We start from the raw sequence: 12,606 nt of genomic DNA, 5'->3' as shown, positions 1-12,606 counted from the left end.
TACAAATATGGCTCTAATTATGCTTACAGTAGCAGCGACAAGAGTTCAGTTTTAGTCCCTGGAAAACTGCTGCTTAATAAGAACTTTCCCAAACCCATGTGCCCTTTGAGATAAAAATTTCCACACTAAGTTTCATCGCCCTACTAGAATTTCCTTTGGAATGTTTGTACTAAATTCCTTTCTCCCCGATTGAAGCATACAACACAAAATGTAGCTTCAAGACTTAAAAAATAGTGCACCGAAATGCACAGATATGCAGGATAACCTGACAGAGGCAGTGGGCAGAGGGAGGCTTCGGAGAGGCGGGCAAATGAATTAAACTCCCCAATAATTAAGAAGTGGTTTATTTGGCACATTCAGAATCTGGAACGCTTGAACAGTAGGGCAGTGTCTAACTTCATTATATGCCATGGGCAACCCGAGCACCAACTCAGTTTTGCTGCAAGAAGCCTTTTTTTTTTTTTTTTTTTTTTTTTTTTTTGGTATTTCCTGACCCGGTGTGTGCAGTTGTGAACTTAATTAACACACTAGTGATTCTGCACCCTCAGGGAAAAATGGTAAATTTTGTAAAATGTAAATACAGAAAAAAAATAAAGAGAGAAAGTTTCTTTCCTTCCTGTTCATAGTTGTTTTTATTCCCTCTCTTATGTTATGCATTAGGAAAATATGAAAGGCACATGAAGCTTTATAGAGCCCAACCCAAGTCCCCACTAAGGCATAATATCTAGGGACTCCTCTAAATCACTCCTGTATCTTATAGACCATCCTAACTGCTTTTGGGTGAGAGAAAGCAGGGTTACTAGGTAGCAAAAGTTAGCCCTTTAGATGATAGCATTACATCTTAGGTGACTTTTTTTTTTTTTATTGCTCTCGTTTGGAAGTAGCTTGAACAATTCCCTTTTGAATCAGGCCCTATAAATTTGATCAATATCATTATTTTCACGAGGCAAGTATAAACCAATAAAGTTGTCTAGCTTCGTCCCTCTTCTCTCCCACCCACCCTCTTAAAAAAACCAAGAAGAGTCACAACTTTGGCGTGGAGCTGAGTGTGAAGCTCTGGTACAGAAAAGTCTATGAAAAGATGACATTTATAGATGGGTATATATATTTAATTTCTTGTGTGTGAGTGTGTATGTATATATATTTCTGCTTCTGTTCATCGAGGATACAATATCATAATTCAGGACATTTTGCTTTATCCAATGAAGGGTTTTTTCTGCTCTCTTTAATTGGTAATTTAATTACAGAGCTAATTAGGAACAGAGTGGGTGTTCGGATTACAATGAGTGTTTTAACTGGAAATTCTTACCACTTACAAAGCAAGGAAGTTTTTAAATTATGGAACACTTAAATAATGGATTAATAAGTCAGTAAATACAACTGGATGAGGGCAGATCATTCACATGCCCTTCAAATGGCAAAACTGAATAGGGTGGTCTGTCTCACTAAGTAATGATGACTGCCTTTCCAGCCTCCTGGGTGGGCGGAGGGGGTCTGTGCTGAGGCCCCAGGGAATTTGCATGGGAAACTCCGGGTCTTGAATTCCTGGGCCAGACCTTTGGCAGAAGGTGGAGCAGCTAACAGCTAGTTGGGAGACAACATGGTCCAATACTTAAGAGGGAAGGGGAAAGCAAAGGAAGTTTCCGTCTCTGCCTCAGTTTCCCTACACCTCTGCCCACTGCAGCTGACACCTATGTCCCAGGGCAGCACAGTAGCATTTGGAGGTGGTTGAAGGATGGCCTTGGGCACAGGGCTTTTAGCTAGACTGGGTGGCCCTGTGGGTCTTGGGTGCACTAGACAGAGAGGGCTGTAACTGAGTGATTAATCCCATCTCCTGTTTGTTCCACTCATGAAATGAGGCTTTATGAGGGCTGAGCTCGGTCTGAGTTCAGGGGAATAACTAATAATTGAACCAGAACACAGCCCCTGTGTTTTGAAAAGACTTGTAACTGATCTGTTTAGGGGGAACAATCATTTGTTCATTCATCAAACATTTAGGAGTGATGTGTGAGCGGCTACTGTGTACAAGATGCTCACACAAAATAAAAACACCAAATGTAAATACACTATCTCTTTGAACTCAAAGTACAGGGAATTCCCTAGAGGGCAGATCTTACAAGTGCCTCAAAAAAAAACCTAGATCAGAATCCCATCTCCTGGGCTTCCTTCTTAGAAGGTTCCATCTAGACAGGTGGGGTCCCAGAAAGCCCACCAGTTTGTCATGGAAAATGCTCAACGTAATCCAGTTCCAAAGGATACAAATGGACTACAAATTCTCAGTTTTCCACAGTAACTTCAGGGGAAGGTATGTGAGAGAAAGAGAAAGGAAAAATAAGAGATAATTGGGGCTAAGTGAAATCCATGGATAATCCTAATCTTGGTTTCAGCCAATAGCCTCACTCAAGCCCATTCTCCCCCAAACTTTGGACCAGAATTACTGTCATGAACTAAATTGATTTGAGCTTTGGTGGTTTCCTTCTGCTGCCCGTGGCATGGCCAAGAAAGGCCTCAATGGGCCAGGTTGGGAAGAGGCACACCCCAAACCAAAGGTTCTGACCGATTCACAAACCAGCTGTGACCCCGCACCCTCCCACTAGCAAAAAGCAGCTTGCAAATGAAGATAGAACAGAACAGTTAGCTTCCCCCTAAACAAAGGGTTAACTTGCTGAAGGAGTACTTTTATAAGCCCAAGGGTTGAGACCTATGATCAGTTTCTCCTCATTCACCAGAAGAAAGAACTTTCTGATTTTTTCTTTTACACTCTCACCCTAAATAAATCTTTTTGTGCTAAAGCTTCCACGTCCTAAGCTAAGAAGGACAGATCCCTTAAACTTGTTTGTTCTCTGCCTTGCTTCAGAAATGATTTAGGCTGAGATGCCTCATGCTATCCAGCCCAAGGGAAAGGAGATTACGACCACCCAAATGGACAGGGGCTCGAAAGAAATGAATCAAAAAAGTTCCACCTTTAAATATTATCTTTTCATTAAATTATTAAATTCACGGTTTCATCAGGGCATTCTTTCATTTATTTAATAAATCCACCCATATCTATCGAGGACTTATGATGGTCAAGGGTCATATAATTTTAATCCACAGCCAGTCTTCTCTGAGTTTCTAGTTAGATTGGAGAGATGGTGTGTGCACAAATATTATGTTACTTGACAGAGGATAATAAATTCCATGTGTGAATGGTGAAGTCAGGAGAAAGCAAGCTCTCTTACTGCTGGGCTAATCAAGAAAGGCTTCATGGAAGGGGAGGGTGGGGCTCAGGTTGGGTCATGGGTTAAGGAGGAATCTGATAGACAGGGTTGGGGGCAAGGCATTCCAGACAGGGGCTTACATTTACTGAACACTTACTTTTTGCCAGGAACTATGGTAAGCACTTCATATGCATCCAACACATTTAATTTTCACCAGGACCCAATGAAGAATGATTATTTTTCCCCAAATGCAAATCATAACTATAATTAACTTTTATTAAGCATTTAGTGTGTGCCAGTCACTTTGCTAAGTGTTTTACATGGATTAAGTCTTTTAATCATCAAAGCAGCCCTTTGAAGAGGGTACTGTTATTATTATTATTCCCATTTTACAGATGAGGAAACCAAGGCACAGAGAGGTATGTAACTTGCCCAAGTTTACCCAGCAAGTGAGGAGCAGAGCTGGGATTAGAACCTAGAACTGTCAACAGAGCCCTCCTTCAATTTTAATTGTTCTCCTGCTTCCCATGGGAAAAGCCACAGAAGCAGGAAGGGCCAGTGAATATATCTAAGGATTCAGTACTGACATTTGTTTGGAATGTGTTTGCAAAACTCACACAAACTGAAAAAATTTTAATAGTGACCGACCTCAGGAAATGTTTAAATTTCATGTTTAACAACTGATGTTGAAAGAGAGGTAAATGATAATTTTCAACTAATGACTTCTTGTCTCTGCTGACTTTCAGAGCTGTGGTGAGTGGTAGGGGCTCTGGAGGCGAGGGTGGGAGAAGGGGGAAGAAGAGGAAGGGTAAGGGTGGAGGAGATGTTAGAGCAGCACCTCTCTAGCGATGGTCCAAGTAATGTCTTTCCCTGGAGCACCAACCTCCTGCAGATTATTTAAGGAAGTCCTTTTGTTGAATGTGTTGATGCAGAAGAGGTAGAACTGGATGGTCAGAGGAGCGTGTCTGGCTATGTCTTTTCTGAGACGCAACTTGTGATATCTACGGCCGTCTGCGTATGTGGTCCCAGGTGGTGGGCCTAAGGAGAGGTGCCAGGCTCTGGTAATGAGGAGCTGGCACTCCACTCTGAAGATTTCAATCCTATAAGAATGATCTTGATAGCTCATTTGGTCTAAGAGTCACTTGAGAGGTGAAGGATTCAAATAACACCCTTAAAGGATAAGTGTAATTTTGTGTAAAGGTCCTTGTCTAGTGTTCTGCAGCTTTCAAAGTAGTTTCCCATGTGTTACTGGATCCCACAGACTCAGTAGGGAGAGCAGGGCATTTTACAGATAAGGAAATGAAGGTGAGGAACTTAAGTCAATGGACTAAGGACACAGGTCTCAGGATTGGGCCTGGTGCTCTGCATCCTGGCACACGTTCTTTCTGTGATGTTGCACTGTGTTCACAGGGCCTCCCCCTCACTTCTGATGAGCAGGGCCAGGGTGACCCAGACAGGGACAAGTAGGGAGTTTAAACTTGACAAGGGCTGAAATTCCTGGGGAGACCAATGGCCAGTCTCCTCCAGGCGGAGCAGGAGAGGGAGAATAGAGCAACAGGAGGAATTCAGAACAGAGAGGTAGTCCGTCACTTTTTTTTTTTTTTTTTGCGGGGGAGGGGGAGAAATGCCATGTTCAAAGTCCTGGAGGGAAAACCCTAAAGACAGAATCCCTGAATCAGATATCTTAACCACCTCCGAGGGAAGGAACCTCAGTGGGAAAGGAAACTAACATCCATATGTTCATTCAACAAACTTTTTCACAGGCACTGCTCTGCCCCTGGCACCAGGGACACCAAGATGTATAAGGTCTTAGTCCTTTCAGAAGCTGTGGTGAGAGTGGGGGTGGGTAGAGAGACAAGGACACAAGGGACCGCACAGGATAAACTAGAGGAATGCAGGGAGGGTGCTCGGAGAGGACAGAAGAGGGGCACCAAATACTCCTGTGGGCCAACTTTGTGCCAGAACTTTCTAGATGCCGCCATGTATGATACTTCAGAGTAGCCTCATATCCTGTGACATAGGTATCACCACTCAATTTTCAGAAGAGAAAATGAGGCTCAGTGAGGCTGAGAAACTTGCTTAAGGTGACGTGGTAATAAGGGGGAGAGGAAAGATTCAAACACAAATTTGATTGACTCCAAAGCTTATGCTGCTTGAAGTGTCTGCGTTCTGAGGCACCAAAGTGTATGTCATTTTTATCTATTCCACCTATGAATGCTATACCTCATTTTCTCCCTCGTATAGGGGGAGAGCAGAAAGGGCATAGGAGTGGGCTTTGGGTCAAAGGTGAGCAGATGCATTGCAGAATGGAAGTTACCTTGTGTTCTGATAACTAACTAGTACACTTTGCTGATCTTTAGCCCAAATCTCTGAGGAGCCAGCAAAGATTCCCAGACAGGAGAGCTCACTGCCAGTGTTTGCTGAGCTGTGGCATGGCACAATCTGATGGTGTTTTCCACGCACCTTCCTCTTAGGTTTAGGGAGAAACAGAATTTAAGGCCATTACGTTTATCTTCCCGCCACTGCTGAACTCTTTAAATACTCTTTTTTTTTTTTTTGCGGTACGCGGGCCTCTCACTGTTGTGGCCTCTCCCGTTGCTGAACACAGGCTCCGGACGCGCAGGCTCAGCGGCCATAGCTCACGGGCCCAGCCGCTTCGCGGCATGTGGGATCTTCCCGGACCGGGGCACGAACCCGTGTCCCCTGCATCGGCAGGCGGACTCTCAACCACTGCGCCACCAGGGAAGCCCTAAATACTCTTTTAAGGGAGTCTGATGACCTGAGTATGTTAAGAAAAAAGTGCTCATTGGCTGAGTGACCTTCATGGATAACACATGACTAGCTGTGGCCCAGTTGTTTTCCAGAAGAAGGCCTGCGTTGGGCAGGCTGTGCATTTCCTGGGCTTTATCCCACCCACGGCGACTGGAGGCCCATGGCTGGAGTGGTGGTGTGCAGAGAAATTGCTAACGGACACCTGGCCACCTGAGCAGGGGCACTCTGGGGGTTAACTCCAAAATAGCTTCCCACCCTGGATAATTATTATGTCAGAAATGAAACCTCTGGTGTTCCCTGGCCTCATTTTGATACCTGCCATCCTTCCTTTCCCTCTTTGGAGTCCTATAGTAATGTCATTAAAGTCCCCGGAAAATGTCAGCCGAAACCAAGCTTTCTGTCGGTTATAACCTATGAAAAATGTATTGGATTTAATATGTTTGGTTTGGGAAATCAGTTTTTGTCCACTATAACCAATTGTCCATAATAACCATGTCTGTTGTAAGTGGCATGCACTGTAATAACCCTCATATAAAGGATAAAATGAAAGACAAACCATTTCAGATGGCAGCTGGAGCCGTATCAATATAGATCACTGCCTACGTATATCCAATGATTGATGGCCATTTTTAAGGCTTTTTCAATTCAATGCCAGTGCCGTCTAACGGCAGTAAAGCACACAGTACTTTCTGATACCCTTCCTGATAAACAGGCTGGTTGCAGGTGAGGACAGCTTAAGGAGTGAAAAGGCATGGGGAGCCATTTCTTTCAAATGATCCATTCCCAGTGCCCTGGCGGGATCCAAAGTCTGAGCATTTAGCCTCTAGGCTGTTCCATCTTGCAGGTCACAGAAGTGTATATGAGCTCCCTTAGAGGTGGACACTAAAATAGCCAAATTCATAGAAGCAGAGAGAGGATGGTGGTTATCAGGGGCTGGGGGGTGGGGGACACGAGAAGGTGACGATCAAAGGGTCCAAAGTTTCAGTTACGCAAGATCAGTAATTGCTGGAGACATGCTATACAGCATAACACCCATAGCTAGCAATACTGTATTGTAGACTGAACACTGCTAAGAGGGCAGATATTTTGTTTTTTCTTTTTTTAGTTTTGTTTTTTTTCCATAAGTGTATTTATTTTATTTATTTATTTTTGGCCGTGTTGGGTCTTTGTTGCTGTGCGCGGGCTAGTTGCGGTGAGCGGAGTCTACTCTTTGCTGTGGAGCATGGCCTCTAGGTGTGCGGGCTTCAGCAGTCGCAGCATTCAGGCTCAGTAGTTGTGGCTCGCGGGCTTTAGAGCACAGGCTCAGAAGTTGTGGCGCACGGGCTTTGTTGCTCCGAGGCATGTGGGATCTTCCCGGACCAGGGCTCGAACCCGTGTCCCCTGCATTGACAGGCAGATTCTTAACCACTGCGCCACCAGGGAAGTCCCAAGAGGGTAGATCTTATGGTAAGTGTTCTTGCCACCCACAGACAAAATACTAAGAACAATACTATTACTACTACTGTTACTACTACTACTACTACTAGTAATAGGAGCAGGAGGAAATTTTAGGAGGTGATGGATGAATCTATGGCCTTGATGGTGGTGACGATTTCACAGGTATCTACTTATCCGCAAACTCATTGAGTTGTACATATTGTGTACAGACTTTTACGTGTCAATTTTACCTCAATAGAGTGGCTTTTTAAAAAGTGCACAGATATTTAACTGTGATTTCTTGGAATAAATGTTGAAGGCTCATGAGGCTGTTTGTTGCTGACATCCACGCCCACAAGCACCTGCTAATATCCTGGTCTTGGTGAAGATGCCTTCAGTTTTCTTCCAAGCCCTGCCTCAGCACCACAGTGCCAGCTGACGACCTTGCTCTTCTCCCCTGAACATGCACCAAAATGTGAGTGTTCAGCCTGGGCTGGTTCCTCTCACACACTTGCCCATAGGAACCTGCACGGCATTCACAGTTTTCTGTAAACAATTATTTGCATAATCGTTTGTGAATATAAGTATTTCAGAACAGATCATACACTCCTGGAGACAGAGACCATATGTGTCATTCATGGCTGCCCCCTCAGCGATAGCCCGACAGTGAGCTTGGCACACAGGAGGGCTCAAGAATTGTTAAAGAATAAGTAAAATGAGTGAAATTCTTCAGTACTGGAAGGAAAGAAGGTGTTTTATCTGTCCTTCCTGTCTTATATCCAGGATGAGAAATGTGATAAATCCTTTTCAAAAGGATTACTTTCCTTAAAATATCCGTGTCTTTGTTAAGGAAATGAAATTTCAGAAGTGCCAGGACCCTCCAATGTGAAACCAGTGCAGCTTTCAAAAGTCTTGATTCCAGATACACCTGCACGCACACACGCGCGCGCACACACACACTCACATTCACCCACACCTGGTGTGCACCCCATTAAACCCACCATGCCCACTCGGCTGCTCTCATGTCCTCTGAGGCTTCCTTCCTCCTGAGGAGCAGGCATCAAAGGGGTTACCCTACTGTCTCCGAGGAATCTGCCTGATGTTCACTTGCTTTGGGAACACATGCAGACACTCACAGTTTAGAACATGGGCCCTATCTTTTCAGCTGCCTTTTAATCTTTGATAAATTGAACAAGCGTGGAGAACTTGCTGGTGACAACCAGCTCAGCTAAGACTGCAGGGATGAAAACCATGTCAGTGGAGTCCCTGAAAGTCCTCCAGTGCGCTTGAAGCATATAAAGAGAACCCTTGATCCCGGCTATCAAAGGGTGCAGAAAGATCAAGAAGAATTAAAACTGATGGTGTGCCAGAAACCACCTGCAACAGAAGGTCATTACTTCTCCTCGTTAAAACAGCCTCAGTTCTGGGGCCTGATCTGAAGCTTAATTGAAATATTTCAAACAGTGGATTATAAGGAAGATGAGACGTCCCCTGTCCATTTCATGACCTTTGCTAAGAAAGGCAGATTGGTAATAAGGCAAAAAAATCTGAGCGACTGCCTGAAGACAGCCAAGCCTCTTAATGATATGAGCTGCGACACCTCTTTTTGTGAGGAGGACCTATCCAGGGTGCCGAAGCCGTCGGAAGGCTCCGTGTGAGGGCAAGAGGACCTGGGCCTCGGCATCCCAGCCACTCCCCTGAACCTGCTTCTCTGTCACCCTTTCTGCGACCTTCCCCTGTCTAAACAAGAATGGAGGGACACCAGATACAACACTACCTCTGGGATAATAATTGTCTGTTGTTCCAAACGTTATTCTTGCGGTGCAGAGGGTCCATGGCCCCGTCACGCTCCTTTTGTAATCTTTCTATCTAACTTGTGTAATCACACATGACCCCGTTGATAGTTGAAGATGAGAAAGGCCTTCCAGATCTGCAGAGGATGGGACAGCAGCAGGAGAGGACACCGGCAGGAGATAGCTCTACTCAGACGTTATCAATTTTTCTATATCCTGAAAAAAAATCGCAATGCTGCTGCCACTTATGCTTTTCACATGATAATAAATTGCAAGTCATATTTGCACAGAGATCTGAATGCCTCCGGCTCTCTTCCCCTTTTTGGTGTGATTATCTTCCCTGGCAATAAAGTCCACGTCTGAAGTCCTGTGATTATCTCAGCCTCCAGCTGGTGCTTTGTGAAAGTCACTGTTTTGGGGATATTGTTGAAGCAGCTGACGTGAAAGCTTTACAAAAGTTTCTATATCTTATGGCCATTTCTGCTCTGGACTCACCTGCTGCAGGTTTTCAGTTTCTTATGTAATCGCTCAGATGCTTGTCTTTGGGAACCCTCTAAGAAGTCACTCTGCAAAGTCTGGTCCACAGCAACAGCGCTTGTTAGAAATGCAGAGTCTCAGGTCCCACCCTAGACCTACTGATCAGATCTGTAGCTTAACCAGATCCCCAGGTGATTCAGATACAGATTAAGGTTTGAGAAGGCCCATAGGAAGAGGAAACTGTCCTGGCTAGGTGGGTTTGAGGGGTCATATTGAACATTCCTGGATGCAGAACACCTTTCTAAGATGAGATTTAGTTAACCCAGTGCTGAGCAGGCACAGAGGGATGCTCTGTTTCTCTTGCACAGTTCCAATGAGAAAGGGTTAATAAGTACTTCAACAGCTGGAGGTATTTTGCAACCAAGGACCAACATAAAAAGACAGCAGGCCGGGCACCAAGGCCAGCCTGCCAGAGCTGTTGGATTAGAGCTCCTGAGAGATCCTCAGAGACAGTACTAGTCATGACGTCTGACTTTATTAAACTTTTGTGTGGTGGCAAAGTTTGTTTGAACTTCACTAAATCTTCCAAATAAAAGACTAGCTTGGACTATCTGGTTCTCTAGGATGAAATAATTTAATTCAGGACAAGCAATTATCAATAATTGTTTTGGGATAGTTAAGAATGGAAACTCTTAGTCTCACCTGCTCTGTTTCCCTCTTGAAAGTATTTTTTTCCACTAAAACTTTTGAGTGGAAAGTTGAACTAGGAAAGTTAGTTTTATTTTTACACCTTGCTTTGGGTATTGATTCTATCTAATTTAATCCTAGTATAACTTTTCCTTCAAAATTCAATATTTGCTCCCCCTAAACGAATATACACAATCTACCTTTTTTTTTTTTTAAACTTTGCTTTCATTATTGTCTACATTTCTGTTGTCTTTAAATTTGTCCTTCACTCCTTTCTTCCTGAGTTTCAGCCCCATGATATCTTAGGGTTCTCTTCATTATATTTACTATTTCTCCCAAAATATTTTCCTGTTTTTCTTTCCCATTAACCTTCCAACACAGATATATTGAAAAAGCAGAAAAGCACTTACTGAAACATCCAAAAGGACTCTTCATGGTGTCATTTTATATAATTTTGTACCTATATTCAAGAAATCCAGTTTTCAGCCTCTAGCCCCTTACTTCCCCAGACTCCAGAGTTTTGGGGTTACTTTCTCAGGTACGTCCTCTTTGGAGGTTTTCCATAACTATGAATGAGAACAGAGAGGGGTCACTGTATTTTGAGCTCTAAATCCAGAGTTCCCGGATGATCTCAAGTGTGAGTCCTGTCATCTGTCAAGTGCCTTACTTTTCTTATCTGAAAAGTGAGGCAGGTGCCATCTCCTTATCTTCAGGAAAGTGAGAGCGCTAATGCGGGGGCAACAAAACCTTTGAGCTCATTCTCTTCAGAGACGAGTGCCCTGAGCTTAGCATTCTTCATGTTGAATCCACGCGCCCTTTGTGATCAGTCTACCTCATCTCATCAACTAGTCCCTCATGGAACCAGACACCTAAACATACCAGGCTGTTTCAGCCCTCTCATGTTTGTGTGGGCTCTTCCTTCTGCGGGATAAGCTTTACCTCCTTGTCTGCACTAAACATCTTTCAACATTTCCTGTCAGCATCACCTTCTCTGAGAAGCCTTCCCTGATTTCCCCAGGTCAAGTTCACCACCCCTTCCTTTGTTACCCCACTGTTCACTGTACATTTCTTCATCACTGAATCTATCACTTACATTGTATATTTACCTACACTGTATATTTTTTTCAAAGATATTTCTCTGCCTTCCCAACTAACCATGAGTTTTTTAGAGTCAAATATTGTGACTAATTCATGGTTGTGTTTTCAGTGCCTGGTTTGGCAAATGCTTATGGAGTAAATGAATGCATGGCTTTCTAGACCAGGCTGCATTTGATTGTTTTAAAGAGAGTTTTGGATAGAGCTCTTTGGTTGCAAGCAACAGAAACAAACTTGAGCTTGATTATGCAAAAAGGAGAGAATTTGTTATGAGTTCCAAGATGTCTCATGGAACCAAAGTGTAGGAACGCAGCCAGACTCTAGGACCAGAATGGAACTAGAAACTTAAAAAGATCTCTTCACTTCTCATTTCTGCTCCTATGTATTCATCTGCCACCTCCTTCTCCTCCCCCTCTTCCTTCTTCTCTCCCTCTTTATCTTTCCCTCTTTCTCTCTTTCCTTCTCCTCCAACCTCCCTCCCTCCCCATGGGTTTCTCTGTTTTCTCAGGTCACATGAAGAAACTACATGTTATATGTCCAGGTACCTACAGAGTCTGATAAATGTTCTCTTGGTTTCCACTTGAAATACCCAGTAGAGAACCTGGCTGGCCTAACTGGAGTCAAATGTCCACCTTTGGACTAATCACCTATAGCCAAGGAGAACAGCAGACATTCCCAGAGAACAGGGCAAAAGCAGACATCTCCAAATGTGGCCATGGTGATTACATAATCAGAGAGTAATTTAAATGCCAAACTGGAGGTGAGTTTACATGGTTAAACTACATATGTAAAATACTATATTTAAATGACTTTTCAATCTCATGCCACAATAGGTTTTATTAAAACACGTGCCTCTAAAATTAATTTTCATAGATTTTGGGGGTCCTTATAGTTTTTAATGTGGTTCTTTGTGTTGACTTTTAAATCCTTGATAATCACTCCCAATAGTTCTCTGGAAAAATATGAAGCAATATGCCACTGAAGGCATATGTTGCTCGGTTATTTTATATGAAGTGTGTTAACTGTAGGTGTCTGGTATTCCTAGAGCTTTTTCAGTTCTGTTCTCACTTAAGATTCATGCAAAACCCTCAATCAAGTCAGGTCACTGGGAAATATTAGTTGTGATGGAAGAAAATGTAGAGGCTTTATTAACGCACTGAATTTCA

Source organism: Delphinapterus leucas, chromosome 1, assembly GCF_059928025.1.
Source record: "Delphinapterus leucas isolate spDelLeu-1000000601 "Yukka" chromosome 1, BTC_Dleu_Yukka2, whole genome shotgun sequence".
In the NCBI taxonomy this organism is placed as follows: Eukaryota; Metazoa; Chordata; class Mammalia; order Artiodactyla; family Monodontidae; genus Delphinapterus; species Delphinapterus leucas.
This window is presented reverse-complemented; position numbering follows the sequence as displayed.